General features: G+C 35.7%; 1 pseudogene; it reads right to left on the bottom strand.

Moving 5' to 3' along the window:
• Positions 1 to 3,393: 3,393 nt before the first annotated feature.
• On the bottom strand, positions 3,394 to 9,051 carry LOC143560726 (CENP-B homolog protein 2-like; annotated as a pseudogene).
• Between the last annotated feature and the right edge of the window lie 9,747 nt (positions 9,052 to 18,798).

Genomic DNA, 18,798 nt, shown 5'->3' with positions numbered 1-18,798 from the left:
TCTTCCACAAACTTGATCCTAGCCCTAGAGAGAGTCTCCAGCAGTCACCTACCTCCAACCTTCATCAAACTCTTCGGTTTTTGCATTATTGTTGAAGATACACGCATACACGGTTGACTTTGCTTGCTTTAGGATCTTTGACTCTTCGTAACTGTTGATTATTTCACTTTTCGGGTAAGTTGTAAACAAGGAATCGTTCATATATATTTCATAGTAAATAACCTTCAATCAATTTTGGTGGTTGAAGGGTGTTGACTGGTCAATTTGATTAAACTCGTTAAAGGGCAAATCAGTCAACAAGTTTGACTTAACGTTTTCTCATACTTCTGGTCGGATTCAACGTTCGGTCCAAAAGACTTTTATTCTCGTAATGAAATTTTAAGTCTACTTACCAAAACCCGACTTCCGACTTACTGTTCAGATTCTGGTCAGTACCAGCTCGCTTAAATCTTAAAACAAACATAACTTGACTTCTAAACATCCGTTTGGATTGATTCCAGCGGCAACAAGTTTGTTTTTACTTATATTATCATATCCTAAAATCTCAGATTCTGAATTGCTTATATCTTTTGACGTGTAGTGAACGACTCGCTTATTCGTATTTATATTCGTTTGTCGTTAATCTAAGGTGAGTTTTATCATTCCACTATTTTGCCAACCTTTCTAAACATTTTGGGGACATATGCATACCTATCTGTATTTCATACTATATATATATATATATATATATATATATATCAAACAAATGCATACGTGTAATTGTGAGTGACTTAATCAAGCATACGTGTTATGTTCTTACTTGTGCCAATATTCATTCATTCGTATATGGTGTTGATATTCATTCATTCGTATATTCGGAGATGTCCAACGTATTCCCATGTATTGGGTGCTCATGCTATTGACCAACGCCCGATTCGCTTGGCAACGGTCTACATACCTGCTTGTGGTTTGATTATATTTACCGCTTTTATCACGTTATGCTTATTTATATTGTTATGTCAAAACTGGTGATATTCTCACTCAAATTTATGTTGACAAACTCTGTTTTCTACGCATATGCAGGTTGCTTGTATTGAAGATTGAAGTTTGGACACGTAGATAGGACCTTAGGATATAATCAAGATAATCATTATTTGAGCTTATATTCATATATTTAAATTTTTTTTGTAATTGAATAATGTGTGTATACTTTGAATAAAATAATTAATTAGATATTGTCACTTTTATATTATGATAGTATCTTCGAGCTGTGAGCAATTGGATCACACCCCGGCATTTCCGCCTTAGGTTGGGGTGTGACATGGAATCTGAGTTTGGTTGATTTCGTGTTTTTATCAGTTAGTTATGGATTGATTAGCTTGGTCAGTGATTGTTGTCCAAAACAGATACATTACTACAAGTAATGTTTAAGTTGTTTTGAGGGTAATTTTGGTATGATGATACTATAGACTAATTACCTTGGTGTTGTATATGAAAATAAATTATTCAAAACAGATGATAATATTATAAAAACGATTAAGGGTGACCTTAGTATATATATAACTAGATCATCTCCTTGTTGTTCTTATGTCTCCTCCACAACACACACCATGATGTACACTGATTATGTGGGTACTTGACATGAATATATGATGCTTTTGCAATCATATTAATTGAAAAGACAAACAAGAATGAAAGGAACATAAAAAAATTACAACTTGTGTTTCAAAAAATCTTGCCTACCTTGTGTTCTTGATAAACAGGTGAATATGAAAAAAAAAAATGAAGATGGCAAACGATTTTGGGGCTACGGTTTCATATATATTTTTTGTGTAAAAACATATATATTGTTTGTCTTGGTGAATAATTTATGTTTGAAATATGCTAGAAAAGATGTTATTCTATTAATAAAAGATGTCAGCTAAAATATTTAGGATAAAAATTAATTTAGGATGTCCATATTTATTTATGTCACGTGTTAAAAATATTAATCTACGCATTCCCGGTTCAACGTGTCAAATTACACATGTAAACTATGAAATTAATACATGTATTTGCACATATGATAATAATGCTAATAACTTGAAATGAATAATTTATGATTTAGTAATAATAATAATAATAATAATAATAATAATATAGATGATGAATGAGAACTTTATTACAATTGATCATGTGATTACGCAAAGAATAAGTTTTCGCAGGAAGTTTAGCAATTAACAGTTTTAACCCTTAGACTTTGATTTATAAGATACGTGAAATAGCATTTAAAATCGATGTTGTAACTTAACAAATACAAATCAATGATGAGTATTATAAATCAAAAAATAATCATTCATGAAAATCAAAAAATTAAAACGGGTTGGGTTTTCAGGTTCGGAAATTGCAGATGCCACACAAATCATTTATGAAATTAACTGAACATAAACAATAAAATTTTAAATTTTAAATGTAGGTGGTCCTTACAAATAAAGTATAATAAAAATATATAACAAACCTTTTAAACGAACATAAACAAACTAACGTGAACGAACATAAATTAACACATTACGACATGTTTATGAACACAAATGAACAAACACATTCTCCATTCATGTTCGTTCATTTATTAAACGAACAAAAGCGAACTTCCCGACCCAATGGTTCATGAACTGTTTGCTAAACGTTTGGGTCATTTACAACCCACTAGTAGTCGAAAACCTTGCTTTCTCCCATATCTTGTATGTTTTGACCTTGTTTTCTCCCATATCTTCTATGTCTATAAGTGGCTCACCTATCTCCTTCATGTCACAAATCGTGAGGTCGATCGACACCATCACATATCTCTTAGTTCTATCATTTTACACTATGTGGTATGATCCAAATGGTGCTACGGTAGTGATGATGTGGTTGCCATGAGTGTCACGTTGTGGTGAGGAAGAAGGCCACATGTGTGGAGATCTCCATGCACCGATGGATGCGGTGATCTCTATGCCGATGATGCGGCGTTCTCCACACAATGATGAAGGGAGCGATGAAAGTGATGAGCAACACATATACCGTATGATCTTATAGATAAACGATTAGATGTGAAAAACATGAAACTCTTAAAAACTCTCTATTTTTAAAATAAAATAATGATAGTTGATATGAAAAGTTTAAATCAAATAATATTATTACGATATATAATAAATAAACTTATTTTAATTGCAATAGAACATCTATAATTTAATACTTGATAAATTAATAACCTCGATAAAATTAATAATTTGTTTAGTTCCAACTTGGGACTAGCACAAAATTAGACCCCAATCGATAAAATAATAATTATTTTGAATCCTAATGTAAATATATTGGTCCTAGGGAAATGATAAATTAATAATTACTAAAATATTCCAAAATTCTAAGATTTTCTAGTAAAAAATGGATCTATAGTCACTTGTTTTTTGTGAACTTCAAATCTATATCGAGTTCATATTTAAATCTCCCCATTGCACTTAAGAGTTGAGGCACTGTATTCTCGTATTGAAACAAAAATTAGTAAAGAGTTGTTGCCGCATGCAATGCTTCTTTCCGAGTGACCGGTTCCAAAGGTACTGAATCATCATCAACCGGATTTTGAACGGTATCCGCCATAATTTCTTCAATGCTTTGAACCCCGTAACATGCATTATTTTCACATGGATAATCCAACAACTCATTCACATCCATTTTGTGCCGATAATGCATTCCCGTAATCAAGTTCTCAAGCTCACGAACATCTTCTCCAGAATTTACATCGTTTAAATCATTTGAGCCGGTTGGATTAGTCGAACAAATTTAACAATGTCGAAAACAATTTGCTATGGACTCTTGTTTCACATTTCTCCAAGCTGACGCAGCCAAATTGATGGAATCTAAAACATTAATCTTTTCTGGGGAAGAAATGTGCAACTCATAACCTTCCAAAATCTTACGATAAAACATTTTACGGTAGTACATTTTAAAGGCTCTAATAATCCCACCATCACATGGTTGAATTTTTGAAGTCATGTTTGGCGGTAGAAAAAACAACTTAATAGTTGCAACCCTTAAATATTATTTGAATGGGCTGGACAATTATCCACTAGCAAGAGAATTTTTCGACCGTGCATTTGATCATCTAGCCAACAAACATATTCTTTGAAAAGCAACCCAGTCATCCATGCTCTTTTGTAGGCACGGTATTCACAATCTAGGCTATTTATGTTGACATTCTTAAAACAACGTAGCTTTGCATACTTACCAATGATCCATAGAGGATTTTTTTCCGAGCCATCCTCATTGCAACAAATAACAATTGTAAGTCTTTTCTTGTCCTGTTTCCTACCTTCAAGTTGTTTTGTTATAAGTGAATGGTCAGCTTGTAACCTGTAAAACAAATCAGTTTCATCCATATTAAAAACATCTTTCATTGGAAATTGATTAATTTTTTCCTTTATAGACTCCAATTATTTTCCATGTCATGTGTGTCGACTAAGCCACTTTTTCCAAATCGGCGATACGATTTGTTACCATGACTAACTCTCCTGTTATATCCACATGCTCTTGATGTTGGAGAAGTCATTCATAAACAATTTTCTCCATGCCAGGATACTTGGCAGCTTTGTTACGCTTGGAAGATCCATCTTTGTCAAAGTTAGCCGATAGGAACTCTGATGATCTCTTAAGAGTGTTTGATACTATTCCTTGATAAACTTTCAAATCGAAAGTTTTGTCAACCCATTGCACCAAATCTTGTTGAGTGCATCCTTGGTGATTTCTCTTATACTCGCATAAGTTTTCGTTGTTGATTGGTCATCGCTGATTTGTTAACACATTTTAGTTTAGAAGCCATAGTTGATGCGATTTTAAATTTATCATTAGACATTTTATAGTGGCCAATCTAGATCTATGTACATTGAAGTTGACAAGTTCATTAATGTGTGAATGTACATGAAAATTTTGAATGTCCTTGTTTCTGTTTATTCAAATAGGTAAAGTGAACGGACATGAAAATTTTGATGGTTAATGCATTAATTTGAAAGTTTCTCACGAATATAAGCCAAACTCTTTAAATTAATAATTTATTAATTTATCAATATAATAATATCTCCCTAAATTAAAATATATCCTAATCCCAATATTATTAATTTATAATTAGTTAACTTACTTTTACAAGACAAACTGGGACTAAAATATTAGTTGGGGTCTTTTCTCCCCGACGTCTCTTTCTATGTGAGAAAAGCATGTATAACAAACAAACACTATATACTATCAATGTTACATTACCTTGTTAAGAACAATTATAACCAACTTACTAATTCAGTCTCAGACAATAAGTATATGTTTTTTAACTTACCAGTAAAAATTGTTATTAATGTATGATGGCTAGATTTGGAGTGTTGTTTTCGTTAGAGAAGAGCAAACGGGTACGTGTATCGAACCGGTACGGTACCTGTATTTTCCGAATTTTTGCCTTCAATACCGGTACCTTACCGGCTCAAAACCCAGATTTCGGTACCGAGCTCATCCTAGTTTTCATAGAGACAAAGTTCAATATGAGAGAAGAATGTTTGGCCATCCTCACTGCTATTCTTACTCTTTTATGAGGACTCAATTGTTAAGCCATTAAAGAGGCCAGACGAACACAACCATTATAATTGTATATGGAAACTCAATTGAAGGGTTATCTTTCATGAAGAGTCAATTTGATTGTCGTCATATAGTATCCATGAACATTATAATATGAACGTTGCAACTTTAAAATCATTAAGAAAAAACAAACTCAGATTAGAAAAAATAAATAAATAAACTAGGTGTAAATACCGGTTTATTTTTATAGCAAGTGTCATGAGTATCTCATCCTTGGGGCTACCACGCTTTCATATTATCATCTTTTGATAAGTTAAATACATTACAACATTGCATAACAACACTTGCATGGGTAATTGGTTCATATGTCACGAATCAATCATAATCATCGAATGGTACTATGATTTTAAAGACCTTAGGTATGGATGAGTACTGGTAATCTCAGTCTCACGCTCGATTATAAAAACGCATCTCATGTACAGTCTCATATCATATCATCGGTACCCATTACTCATTACCATTGGGTTCATAGGCATCAAGAATACTCGTTTATGATCCAATGTCATTAAAAAACATTCGTTGGGATACCTATTACCTGAAATCAACTTGAAATGTTAAATACCAAAGTATATGTCTAATAATTCTACAATATTAAAAAGTTACAGCATTTATGAACTCCAGTAAACTATTTATTATATCATCAAGATTATACAATATATAAATATATACGGTTTTGACGGCAGTAAGGGTAGCCAGGGGAGTTTTATCTCACATATTATACATGTTTCAGACCCACTGTTAATTTTAAAACCAATCCTGTTACCCATCATAGATATTTCAGAGTTTGAGTTTTCCCTCCGAGTTCATGTTGTTTTACCATCCTTAATCAATGTCGTTTCAAATAAATGTCCATACATTATGGTCCCTATATGTATGTGTTTAAATGAGTATGTATAGCGATACTAGTTGTTTCATTGCCTTGATTAACAAACCGAAGTAGCGTGTAATTTGTGTGCATGATATGCAAAGAAAACAAGTGATACATGACTTGGACTTGTAAATAATTTGAAGAAGCATTAACAAACTGCTATCAAAGGTAGTGGCAAAGCATAGAAGGCCGAACCCCCCCCCCCCCCCCCCCCCCCAAGCACCACCAAATTTTTTTGCTTAGTAATGTAACTTTTTATTCAAAAAATTTAGGGCATGCGAAACAAGGTCTTTGACTTTCGGCCCCTGATACAAAATTTAGGTCTAGTCTGATGCATAGAAAAACTAATGCTCAAGAAGGAAATAGATACACATACGACTAATAACCAAGATATATTCGGTACACTGTAAAATCATAACAATATTAATAAGCAACATATTAATCATAATAATGTATTAGTTTTAAATTTTTTTGACATTGCACAAAATATTATCTGTTAACATTTATAATGTGTTCTCAATATACAAAAATACTATTATTATTATTAATTTGTTAACAATGGTTATGAAAAAAATCAATTCTAGATAGTCAATCTTCCAAGATTAGACAACAACGGAAAACAAATTGAAACCAATTTTCAGATCTAACTCATGCATGATCATAATACATATAATATATATTAGGTGTTATATATAACCCAAACAGAACAAGGAAGCACAAAGGAAATAACCAACTACACTAATGACTAAACCCACTACACTAACCTACCGAAAATATGCAAAATACGGACAAAAGAAAACATAGGATAGGAGACATAATTCCCATGTTTTAGACTATATATTACTTATGGTGAATCTGGGGTTTTGGTTGGGTGCCTATCAGTAGAGAAAACATTAAAATTTAAAATCTTTAACATTATCAACTGAGCACGTTTATCTAAGGGGTTTTCCTCTAATGCCCTGCTATTAAATCTAAAAGCGTCGGTGATATTTGAGATTGAGAAATTTCTTATGATCCAATATCTCTCATGTATATAAAAACAAAACGGTGTGGGGTTCGCCTAAGTCGTTATAAAGTGAAAGCAATGTATTAGACCTCATACTTTCTATATATTAAGTTGTATACCATATTATGCTTAAGAATATATGGAATTATGTTTTTGTTCATACTCTATAATGATTACGTTGACCCATTTCAAGTCGGGTTATATCTTATTTATAACAGATGAACGACATGAGGGGTATTTCCTGTACATGTACTTATAATAAAGACATTAATAGAAGACCGACCCAAAGTATCTGCATACTAGCTTTCTGATTACCGTTATCATTAAAACAAAAAAAAGGAAATCATAATAATGTACATGCGTAAAACTAAAATAATGAGCAAGTTAGAAAGCAAATGAATGTGCATACACGAATACAAAGTTTTTTTTTTAATAAAGATGACTAACTCTATAATTCATTAATTCTACACCATCATCTAAATACAAACAATAGAGTTTGAACCCTAATCACTTGGTTCAACAGAACTCATCATCGGCTAAACCCCTCGTTTTAAAGGATTGACTATGTCCCCTAAATTTTTATTGTACGCCCATACTAAAGACATTAAATTGTGGGTGAATAGTAGATCGAGATCGGCAAAGTTGCTGTGGAAGGATTAATGTAGGTTCAACCTTAATTTGTAATCGGGTGTTTGGTGTTGTCCTCTGGTATTTATTTTATTGGGTGGTTGTACATGGGTGCTTCTAGCTTATTGCTAGTCGTTTTTTTATGAATAAAACTCGCTTTCGTTAGTAGTTAAAAGAAAAAAAAAGAAAAACTAAAGACATTAAATTAGGGCCATTGAAGAATATCTCATAAATATTGTCATTATGTTGGTAGCATGACAGCATTATTGTTCATAAATCATAATACTGTGTCATTGCAAAATCTCCAATCGTTGCACCAATAACACTACTACCAAACAACATCATGTATTAGAAACTCCCATACAGATATTATATTTAAGATGATAATTATATAAGAACTGTAAAAACATCAACATTTAAAATGTTTTCTCAAATATCTAAACGTTATTGTTTATTAAAAGTGGTTCTGTATATAATATAGACTGATTCGGGATTATCAATCTTTCAAAAATAATTGGAGCGAATTTTCTGATTCAATTCATGCATGATCATTAATAGATACGCAAAAACTTTTATATAGTCCAAAGTAACAAAACAAGAAAACAACCAACAACACGATCAAACTCATTTATTAACCTACGATCAGACTTCAAAACCCTAATGTTTACGAACCATCACTTCCACTATCACTCAACGGGAAACCAAGCGGCGTTGAAGGGCTTTCAACACCTTCAACCGCCTTTGCCACTTTCTCCGGTCCACTCTCAACGATCTTCGGGTCTGTTGACGTAGACGGCTTCGATTTCCGAACCAACATCTTTTTCAACAACTCCGATTTCTTGATTAATTTGGGTAGACTGAGTAGTACTTCAACAGCTATAACCTCATCTTCAGTAGGAAGTTTCAATCTACCAACGTTGCGGTTTGTAATCGATTTCATTGCAGATTGATTTCAAGTGAATATTAATATTATTATGATATGAGGTTTGAGTTATTTGGCAAATATATGATGTATTTATATAAGATCAATTCCTTGGAGAAGAGGAGTATGAGATATTTACGGAAAATAATGTTATATTTGCCTTATCATGATAGATTAGTAACGTGTTTGATAGATTTCCTAATATAATTCGATTATAATTTGCATAGGTTAAAAAATAAAAATAATAGTTAAATTTAATGACAATATCTTAAAAATCGGGGTAATTGGATTGGGGGTACACTTGTTCACTTGTTGAGCCGATTAAGTAGGTGTTGAAATTAAATGAAGCCATATTTAGTTTTTAAAAGATTTGAATCTTAATACAAAATTTAAATCTATGTTAATCAATAGTTTAGATAAGTATATTGTTAAGTCGGTTATATATTTGGTAATTAAGTATTATTTTATTTGGAAAAGAATAAAATCATTAATGAAGAGGCTTTCTAAAAGAAAAAATAAATTTAAAAAGTAGGATATCTGTTTAATTTAATTACACTAACATACATTTTTTTCCTTCAATTATATGATGAAAATTTTTTTTTCATTGGTGTATGGGAGGTTCCTATTATGATATGAATCAAACTTGATCTCATTCCACTAAAAGTGAGGGTACATATACAGAAGGATTATAACTAACTTGTAGCTATCTAGGGAAATATAATCAATACAATAATTACAATAATGAGAATATTATTTACAAATATAATCGGTTGACTAAGACACCCCCTCAGGCTTAGCGGTAGGGCCACGAACGCAAAGACTGGATTTGAATCTTGAAAATAGCGGACGAGGCAAGCCTTTTGTGAAGATATCGGCATATTGAAAGTCGGCTGGGATGTGTAGCACTTGAATGTCCCCGACACGAACTTTATCACGAACAAAATGTATGTCAATTTCCACGTGTTTTGTTCGTTGACGTTGAATTGGGTTCTCAGATAGGTACACGGCAGATAGGTTATCGCAATATACAATGGTGGCTTGGCGAGTTGGGACAGATAATTCAAGAAGCAAGTTTCATAACCAACTCATTTCGGCGACCGTGTTTGCAACTCCGCGGTATTCGGCCTCGGCACTTGATCGGGAGATGGTTGTTTGTCATTTCGATGACCAAGATACGAGGTTTGAACCCAAGAAAATACAATAACCTGATGTTGAGCGCCTAGAGTCCGGGCACCCTCCCCAATCCGCGTCCGAATAAGCGGTTAGGGAGGTGGACTTAGAAGGGGAAATATGCAAGCCATGGGAAGTGGTGCCACGTATGTATCGAAGTACTCGTTTAAGGAAGTGAAAATGAGGTTCCCGAGGCGAGTGCATGAAAAGGCAAATTTGTTGTACGGCATAGGATATGTCGGGTCGGGTAAAGGTTAAATATTGCAATGCACCGGCAAGGCTATGATATAGGGTAAGGTCCGAGAACGCAGGACCGGACATGGCACTCAGTTTAGATGTCGTCTCAACAGGTGTGGCTGCCGGCTTACAAGTTGTCATGTTGGTGCGGGCCAATATATCCTCCGCATATGATTGTTGAGAGAGAAACAACTCGCCATTTTTATGAGTGACTGAGATGCCTAAAAAATGATGAAGTCATCCCAAGTCAGACATGGCAAACTCACGAGATAGGGCTGCGATGATATTATTTAGCAAAACTTGGCTTGATGCGGTAAGTATAATATCATCCACGTACAATAAAAGATAAGCGAGCTGGCACCTTTTTTATAAGTAAATAGTAAGGAGTCTGTTATGGCGCTTGTAAAGCCACACTTTAGAAGGTAAGTAGCAAACCGTTGAAACCATGCTCGGGGTATATAAACATTTCTTTAGCTTGCACACATGAGTTGGACGTTCCAGATCCTTGAACCCGGGCGGTTGAAACATATACACCGTTTCATTAATATCACCGTGTAGAAACGCATTTTTAACATCTAGTTGATGTATCGGCCATGATCGGGAGGTTGCCAAACTAAGAACGGTACGAATGGTAGTCGGTTTTACAACCGGGCTAAATGTCTCATCACAATCAATGCCAACTTGTTGAGATTTTCCATTTACCACTAGCCGAGCTTTGTATCGTTGTAATTGGCCCGATGCATTAAACTTGTGGCGAATTAGCATGTGTAGGGGAATGGAAAGATGTAGGTGTGTGAGGGAGGAGGGGATGCTGGGTGTGAATTTGAGTGGGCAGAACTGTGTGGTGGGGGAATATTAGGATGTGGAGATGGTAATTGAACAGTGGGTTGTGGAGTTTGTGTAGGTGGTGCGGCCTGCTGGAAAACCATAGGAGATTGGTCATCTGATTTTAAGAATGAATAATCTCGTGGGCCGGTTAGAGGGATGGATTTAAACGGAACAACAAGACGGGAGAGAATGACCTTTCCTGTGGATAGTTCAAGGCATTGATAGCCATGAAAGTTTGCCGGGTACCCAAGAAACACACAATGAGATGAACGTTGTGCGAGTTTGTTTGGGCGGGTGGCGGAGGTGTTCGGGTAGCATGCACAACCGAATACTCGAAGATGGTCATATGTAGGATGATGGTGGTAAAGTGCGGCCATGGGGGAATTATTATTAAGTAGTTGAGTAGGTAAAATATTGTGGAGGTACGTAGCAACGTGAAGAGCCTCAACCCAATAGGATGGGGGTAAGTGGGCATGGGTAAGAAGGGTAAGCATGATTTCATTTATGCAGCGAATCATACGTTCGGATTTCCCATTTTGTTGGGAGGTTTGGGGACAAGAGAAACGAAATTGGAGACCTTTTAAGGATGCAAAGGTTTTTAAATTGTGATTATCAAATTCACCTCCTAAATCGCATTGAAGAGATTTGATGTTGACTTGAAATTGGGTGAGGATATATTTATGACATTTTGCAAATTTGTCAAAAGTTTCCGATTCGTATTTTAACGGGAATATCCAAGCATATTGAGTTTTATCATCAACCAAAACCATATAATATTTATAACCCGAGTTGCTTGGTGTGGGTGAGGTCCGCAAGTCACAATGAATAATGTCAAACGGTGACAACGTTTGTGACGATGAAGTAGAAAAAGGTAACCGTTTACTCTTAGAAAGTTGACAAGAATGACAAATAAGTTCCTTGCTACGTTTATTACATGAAATAAAATTATTCAAAATAAGCGAATTAAAGATAGATAATCCCGGGTGACCGAGATGGTTGTGCCAAAAGTCTTGATCATGGGAGAGATGGAATGCTGAAGTGGTTGTGTTGGTGACCGGGTAGAGTTGACTGTCACTATCATGTCTCGTGAGGATCTTCCCATCCGTGAAGTCCTTCACAGAAAATCCAAAAGGGTCAAATTCAATAGAGGTCCAATAGTCAATATTAAACTGACGGACTGATATAAGGTTTTTAATAATTTTAGGGGTAAAGAGAACGTTTTTAAGGTGTAAAGGTTTTGTGGAAGTGAGTAAGGTGCTGTTGCCCGATCCAAGAATCGGAATTCGCTGACCATTTCCAACAAGTATATAACTAATTGAACTAGATAACAATGAGGAATTTAATTTACCTTGGTCACCGGTGATGTGAGAAGTGGCGCTAGTGTCCACGTGCCCTTGCCCATCATGGTTGTCCATGTGCATTGCAGCAAATGCATTACTCAAGTCAGTGGGGTCTAAGGCATTATAATAAGTTAAATGAGCTTGGGCCGAGGAGTTTGAGGTGTTGTGTGTAGGCCGTTGTGGAGGGGCGGGCCCATTAGGAGTTGGGTTGTAATTCGGAACAGGCCAAGGTGGAGCAGCCCAACCAGATTGGGTGGGGTAAGGGCTCGGTGGAGGTGGCGGGTGGTTCCAGTAGTTGGGCCAGGAGGGCTGTGGGGTAGGATATGGTTGCCATTGAGTGTGGGTAGTTCGGTTTGGGCCTGAATATTGCCTTGGGTTGCCCCAAGGTTGGTTACGGTTTGGATTAGAAGTGAATTGGCCCGTGCGGTTGTTAGAGCCTTGTCTTCTGTTGTTACCACGCGGGCCTCCCCGAGAAGTATCTGATCGTTGATGAGAAGGGCGCCGACTAGGGTTCTGGTCTTGCATGACAGCCGCAACAAGAGGAGCTGCCGGTTCTCGTGCTGCTTGTCGGTCACGATCCGATTGAAGCATGTTACATGCGTCCACCCATGATGGAAGAGAATTGTTAATAAGGGCAGCAGTGACATCATATTCATTCGGTAGGCCACGAGTGAGTTGAAGAACCAATCTTTGTTCATTCATTGGCGAGTCCAAGTCAGCAAGTTGTGTCCCAATTTCTTTGAGGCGCTGGCAATATGCCTCAAGGGACGGCATGTCGCGAAGCTTTAAAGTCACAAACTGAGTTTCTAATGCAGCAACTTGCGGACCTTTGTTATTTTGAAAAATATTCTTGAGTCGGTTCCACGCTTCGAGAGCCGTGGATTCAGTCTCAAGAACACGATCGAGTATGTCGTGAGAGAGCGTCCCTTAGATCCATTGCAAAACAATGGAATCTATCTTTTGCCACGAGGGAAAATCCGGATCGTCTTTAGCAGGTGGTGGGGTGCCGTCGATATGAGCGGAGGCCTCATATCCCCTAGCATGGAGTTTAAACAATTTAACCCAAGAGGAGTATGAAACACTTTTGCCATCGAGTTCCCGTACCTTGTTCTGGATATTAGTCACCGTGTAAACGGGGTGGAGGGTAGGGGTTTTGGCAGAGGTTTCTGCCTCGGATTGGGTTTTAGCAGTCATGGAGACGTGGAGAGTGATAGAAGACCGAAGTCTGCAAATGAAAGAGGAGGATGACCGAAGTCGGCTGGTAGGGTTTCTAGGATCTTTGTTTAGGCTATTGATATCATGTGTTATGATATCAATCAAACTTGATCTCATTCCACTAAAAGTGAGGGTACATATACAGAAGGATTATAACTAACTTGTAGCTATCTAGGGAAATATAATCAATACAATAATGAGAATATTATTTACAAATATAGTCGGTTGACTAAGAGTTCCGAGAAAAAGAAAAAAAAACTGTGTTCAATAAAATAACTAAAACAAATTTATCATAGGCGCTAATAATATATATCGTAGAATTATTATTATTATTATTATTATTATTAACCGGTAACTCTTACATGTAAATGAGCTATATTTAATGAGAGGGTGAGCGTGAAGAGATCGAGGGTTTCAAATTAGTCTCACGCCAGCGAAACATTGCACCCGGTTATGTGAGCAGGGTGTGAAGAGTGATATCGTGAGCTAGACAACGGTAATGGGAACAAGGAAGTTGGTTCATTGACCAAGACAAACCTCCGTTGAGCAATATGTTATTTAACTAAAAAATTTTCTAAAAGGAAACCTATAAATTAACCCACAATTTATATATAATAACAATTTCATCTAAATTGTGCATTACTGTGTTGTAACATATGGAGCAGCTGTTGTACTTTGTTGTTACAAGTTTAAGCTACAATATTTATCCACGTTGCCTGCGACCAACCCATGTTTCTTGATACGTGTTGCTTCTCTATCATACCGCACCATCACACTCCACTTCTGTATTTTTATCATTTGATTATGGCTTCTCTGCCCTACAAAACAATCACAGCTCTATGCATCTCTATCTTCGTGATATGAATATCAATCTAACAATTAATCATCTTGATGGTGATCGTTTATGGTGGTGCCAGATCTGCATGTGTTATTGTCGGGTTGGAGTTTTGTGTTGTTGTTGGGTACCACAGGGTTCTGTCTTGATGAGCATCGATTGCGAATCGTCTGGCCATAGCAGCTCCCGGGTAATTTCTTCTGCTTTTATTCTTATCGGTTTGATTATTTTGTTTTTAATGTTTGCTGTACGCGTGTTGTATGTATTAGGTTTGGTTCCGTTGTGCTGAACACCTGCTTTGAGATTCTCTCATTTTTTGTTGCGTGCGATTGATAATGCTATCTAACCAGTATAGGTGTGCTTCATTTGGTCTATTTTATCTTAAGAAATAGATTGGTTTATGTACCTTGATTAAGGTTTCGTAGTCTATTTGTGAAGGGACATATGGGGTCTGTGTTTTCTATGCATAAGTCTTTTGTAGGTTACATTAATTTACGGTGTAAGAAATAAATTGAGAGACAACACAACTTCTCACTTCTTTTAATACAGATAATTGAACATTTAGTTGATTGATCTTTTTGTATTGGTCTTATTTGTATGATTGTGTTAGGCATTGTAGATCCAAAGGTGCTACTAGAATTATTTTCAGTGTACTAAGAATTGCAAGTAAAACAAGCATAAAATAACAATATAAGATAGGTTCACTTTCAACATAGTAAGAACATGTTGGATAAAACTTGCAAAAACAAAGCATTTGAACATTCGCTGGTCAACCAACATTTTTTCAAGAAGACATACAAAACAAGATAGAAGTTGCAGATGCTTTGGCACTAAAACTTTTCAAAACATAATATTACCCGGTTTCAGCAATGGAGATGGCATCAACTTACCTATAAGGAGGTATCCTACGTGCCTATTTCACACATTTGAAACTTTGGTTTATTTTTTTATAAAGAAGTAGGGTTTTTAGTTAAATCTTCTTTAACAGTTTGTTGATTGCAGGAAGGCGTCAAAAGGTTTTGGTTCAACTAGCTATAGTAAGTGCTACGTTTCAGTCAAGCTTTTGGCTTTTTAGTGTGTGTTCCAATTTTTTATCTTAATGTTGTCTCGGCCTTATCTTTATGTGCTTTATGTTTATTTATTTCTCTGTTTGTTACTTGCAGATGAAGAATTAATCTTGAATTATCAATAAAGTTGAGGGCTTGTTTTGTTAAGTTTTATATTAATATTTGTTTAAGTATGGAGAGCAAGTTTAGTATGTCTATAAATATGGTCTAGATTATTAGTTTTATGTGTGTGAGTCAAGAAGTCTCTTCTCCTTGTAAGTTCGTGAAGTTATGTTCGTTTGTTAAGTTCGTGATTATATGAAAAGAGTCGAGGGTTGTCACCCCAATATCTCGTGTTCGTTTGTTTGATAAGTTCGTGTGATATGATTGTTTGATCCGTCTGGGCCAACAATTGGTATCAGAGCTTAGGCTCGTTTCTTTATCCCGATTCAAAGATTGAAGTTGCGTTTATAGAGTTCGGTTATCGCCACAGTGTGCTGATTGAATAGTGAGAGGTTCATGGAAGCATCACAAGAATTGTTTATGCTCTTTGATGTTGTTCGATTGAACAAAAGGTAAAACGCATTTGTCCTTTAATGTCTTTTAGAAATTTATTCGAAGTCACGGTAGCCACCAGCAACCTTTAATAATATATATTTCAATTGTGATTTGGAATTTGGAATTGGTTTTCTATCTTGGTGAGATATGCCTCCTCCGCTCGTCCAATCATATAGTTGGTTTAGTTTGAACAAAAAGAAAAATTAAGTAGGTTTGAATTGGAGGTGAGTAGTTGGTGCCAAGATTACCTGTGGTGAAAATTTATTGGAGTAAAGAATTAATATAATGGTGGGCAGGAAGTTCAACAATTAATTTGCTTTGTATCTAAGAGTTAAATTGATTCTTGCAAATAATTTAGTTGTCTCGGTTAACAACAATAATTCCAATAAGGCCGCGGGTTCAGTTTTTGAATCCATGTTTTAAAAGCAAGTTCATGTTTAGCAAGATTGTTTTCGGGTAATCAAGAATGCTTTTCTTGATGAATTAGAGAAAAGAAAGTTTGGTTGTTATTGGAGATTGATTTCGAGATCGAGAATCAATTCCAACTAGAATAGCATATAAAAAGTAAAGATAAGAAAGTCACGATGGTGACTGGGGGACTTCCAGTATTAACGAAATCGAACTACAAAGTGTGGTCGACCAAGATGGAGGGATTTTTGAAAGACTATGGCTTTTTGGGAAATTATTGAACCTACAGTTGGCGTAGCTGTAGATGAAAGGAAGATGTACACAGCGTTGGGGTTCATATGTCAAACCCTACCGGAAGACATCTTGGTACAAGTTGGCGTACTCATGAATGCTAAGGAAGTATGGCGTGCTTTGAAGATTCGATTTCTTGGAGTGGATTATGTACGAAAGGTAGAAGATGAAATAGCAGCTCAAGAATCCGCTGAAAAAGAAAGATTGTGTGAGATCGCTGAGAAAGAAAGATTGGATGCGATTGTTCAAGAAGAACAAGCACGTAAGAAAGAAGCCCAGGAAGCTGCAGAGAAAGAAGAAGCTTTGCGAGCTGTTTTGAGAAGTGAAGGAAAGGAAAGATTGAATGAAGAAAAAGAGGGAATTTCTTCGAAAGAAGAAGAGAAGATAGTGAATCTCCAGTTATGTTTTCTGACTCAAACAACCTTGAAGATGAGAAAGTTGTTAAGATAAGTGAGCGGAAACAAAGATCCGACGACGGCGGCGGCGGCGGATTTAGAAGTATGTGTGAAAGTCAACAATTGAGCATTTGTTGATGAAAAGTCAGAACGGAATGTAAGGTTAAGAAGAATAGTTAGAAAGAAAAGTCCAGCAGGTTCTCATAAAGAAAAAGAGAATAAGCCGTCTACAAGTTCTAATAAAGAAAGAAAGAAAAGAAAAGTGAGAAAGAAGAACGTGGAGAATGAAGTTGTATTTGAGATCAATGTGACTGGTTTGAACGATGAACGTGAAGAACTTGTTAAATAGGTTTGTTACAAACAACTGAAAAGAAAGGGTAAAAACGAACCAATGATTAAAATTGAAGAGTTGAGTGTCGTTGGGAATTCAAGACCTTGGCGATACAAAAACAAGAAGATGAACAATTCAAGATTAAGGGGGTGAATGAAGAATTAATCTTGAATTATCAATAAAGTTGAGGGTTTGTTTTGTTAAGTTTTATATTAATATTTGTTTAAGTATGGTAAGAATATTATGGAATATTCTAGAATAAGTTTGCTTGTTTCCCAAGTTAGGTTTGTCTTGGAGAGCAAGTTTAGTAGGTTTATAAATAGGGTCTAGATTATTAGTTTTATGTGTGTGAGTCAAGAAGTCTCTTCTCCTTGTAAGTTCGTGAAGTTATGTTCGTTTGTTAAGTTCGTGATTATATGAAAAGAGTCAAGGGTTGTCACCCCAATATCTCGTGTTCGTTTGATATGATTGTTTGATCTGTCTGTGCCAACAGCAGAAAGTTGTGGCACAAAGATCCCCGAAGGTGGATAATAGTTAGCAGTTTAAAGGTTTTGCTCCAGCTCTTCGAACCACCAGGTATATATCTTGGTTGACACTTCAAAAGGATTAAACGAGTAAATTCTTCATTTTTGGCTCAGATGGGTAAAATGACTTTGAAAGGGGCCAAACAGTTAAGTAAATTCTTTAATTTATTTCTGAACGGGTCGGGTTAGATAGGTCGAGCAAGTAAATTCTATAATTTTGGCTAAAACAGGTCAAAAGAGTAAATTTTTTAACTTTCACTTGGTTAAATGAATAGCTCTTCACTTTTGGCTGAATTGGGTCATTAGGTTCAAATGAGTAAGTTTTATGGCAACTTTGGGTCGGTTTGGTTGATAAAGGCGATGATGATATCATATCTAAGCCTATCTGTATTTCTATTTCTTAACAACCGTTTATTGTTATATCATATTTCTTCGATTTAATTTCCGGTTTAGCATATCAGACTTATGGTATTAAAAGGGGCTTAGGTGCTTTACAGTTTAAAATCTAAATTTGATGCGAATTTTTGTTATGCTGTCAGCGGCTTTTCTGTAGCTTGGCTTTGAGTCGGTTTGGATGATAAAGGATA

This window comes from Bidens hawaiensis, unplaced genomic scaffold, assembly GCF_021521415.1.
Source record: "Bidens hawaiensis isolate Kalapana, Puna unplaced genomic scaffold, B.hawaiensis_p1.1 tig00020431_1, whole genome shotgun sequence".
Taxonomy (NCBI): Eukaryota; Viridiplantae; Streptophyta; class Magnoliopsida; order Asterales; family Asteraceae; genus Bidens; species Bidens hawaiensis.
The sequence above is the reverse complement of the archived record's forward strand: the minus strand, read 5'-3'. Positions and strand labels throughout refer to the sequence as shown.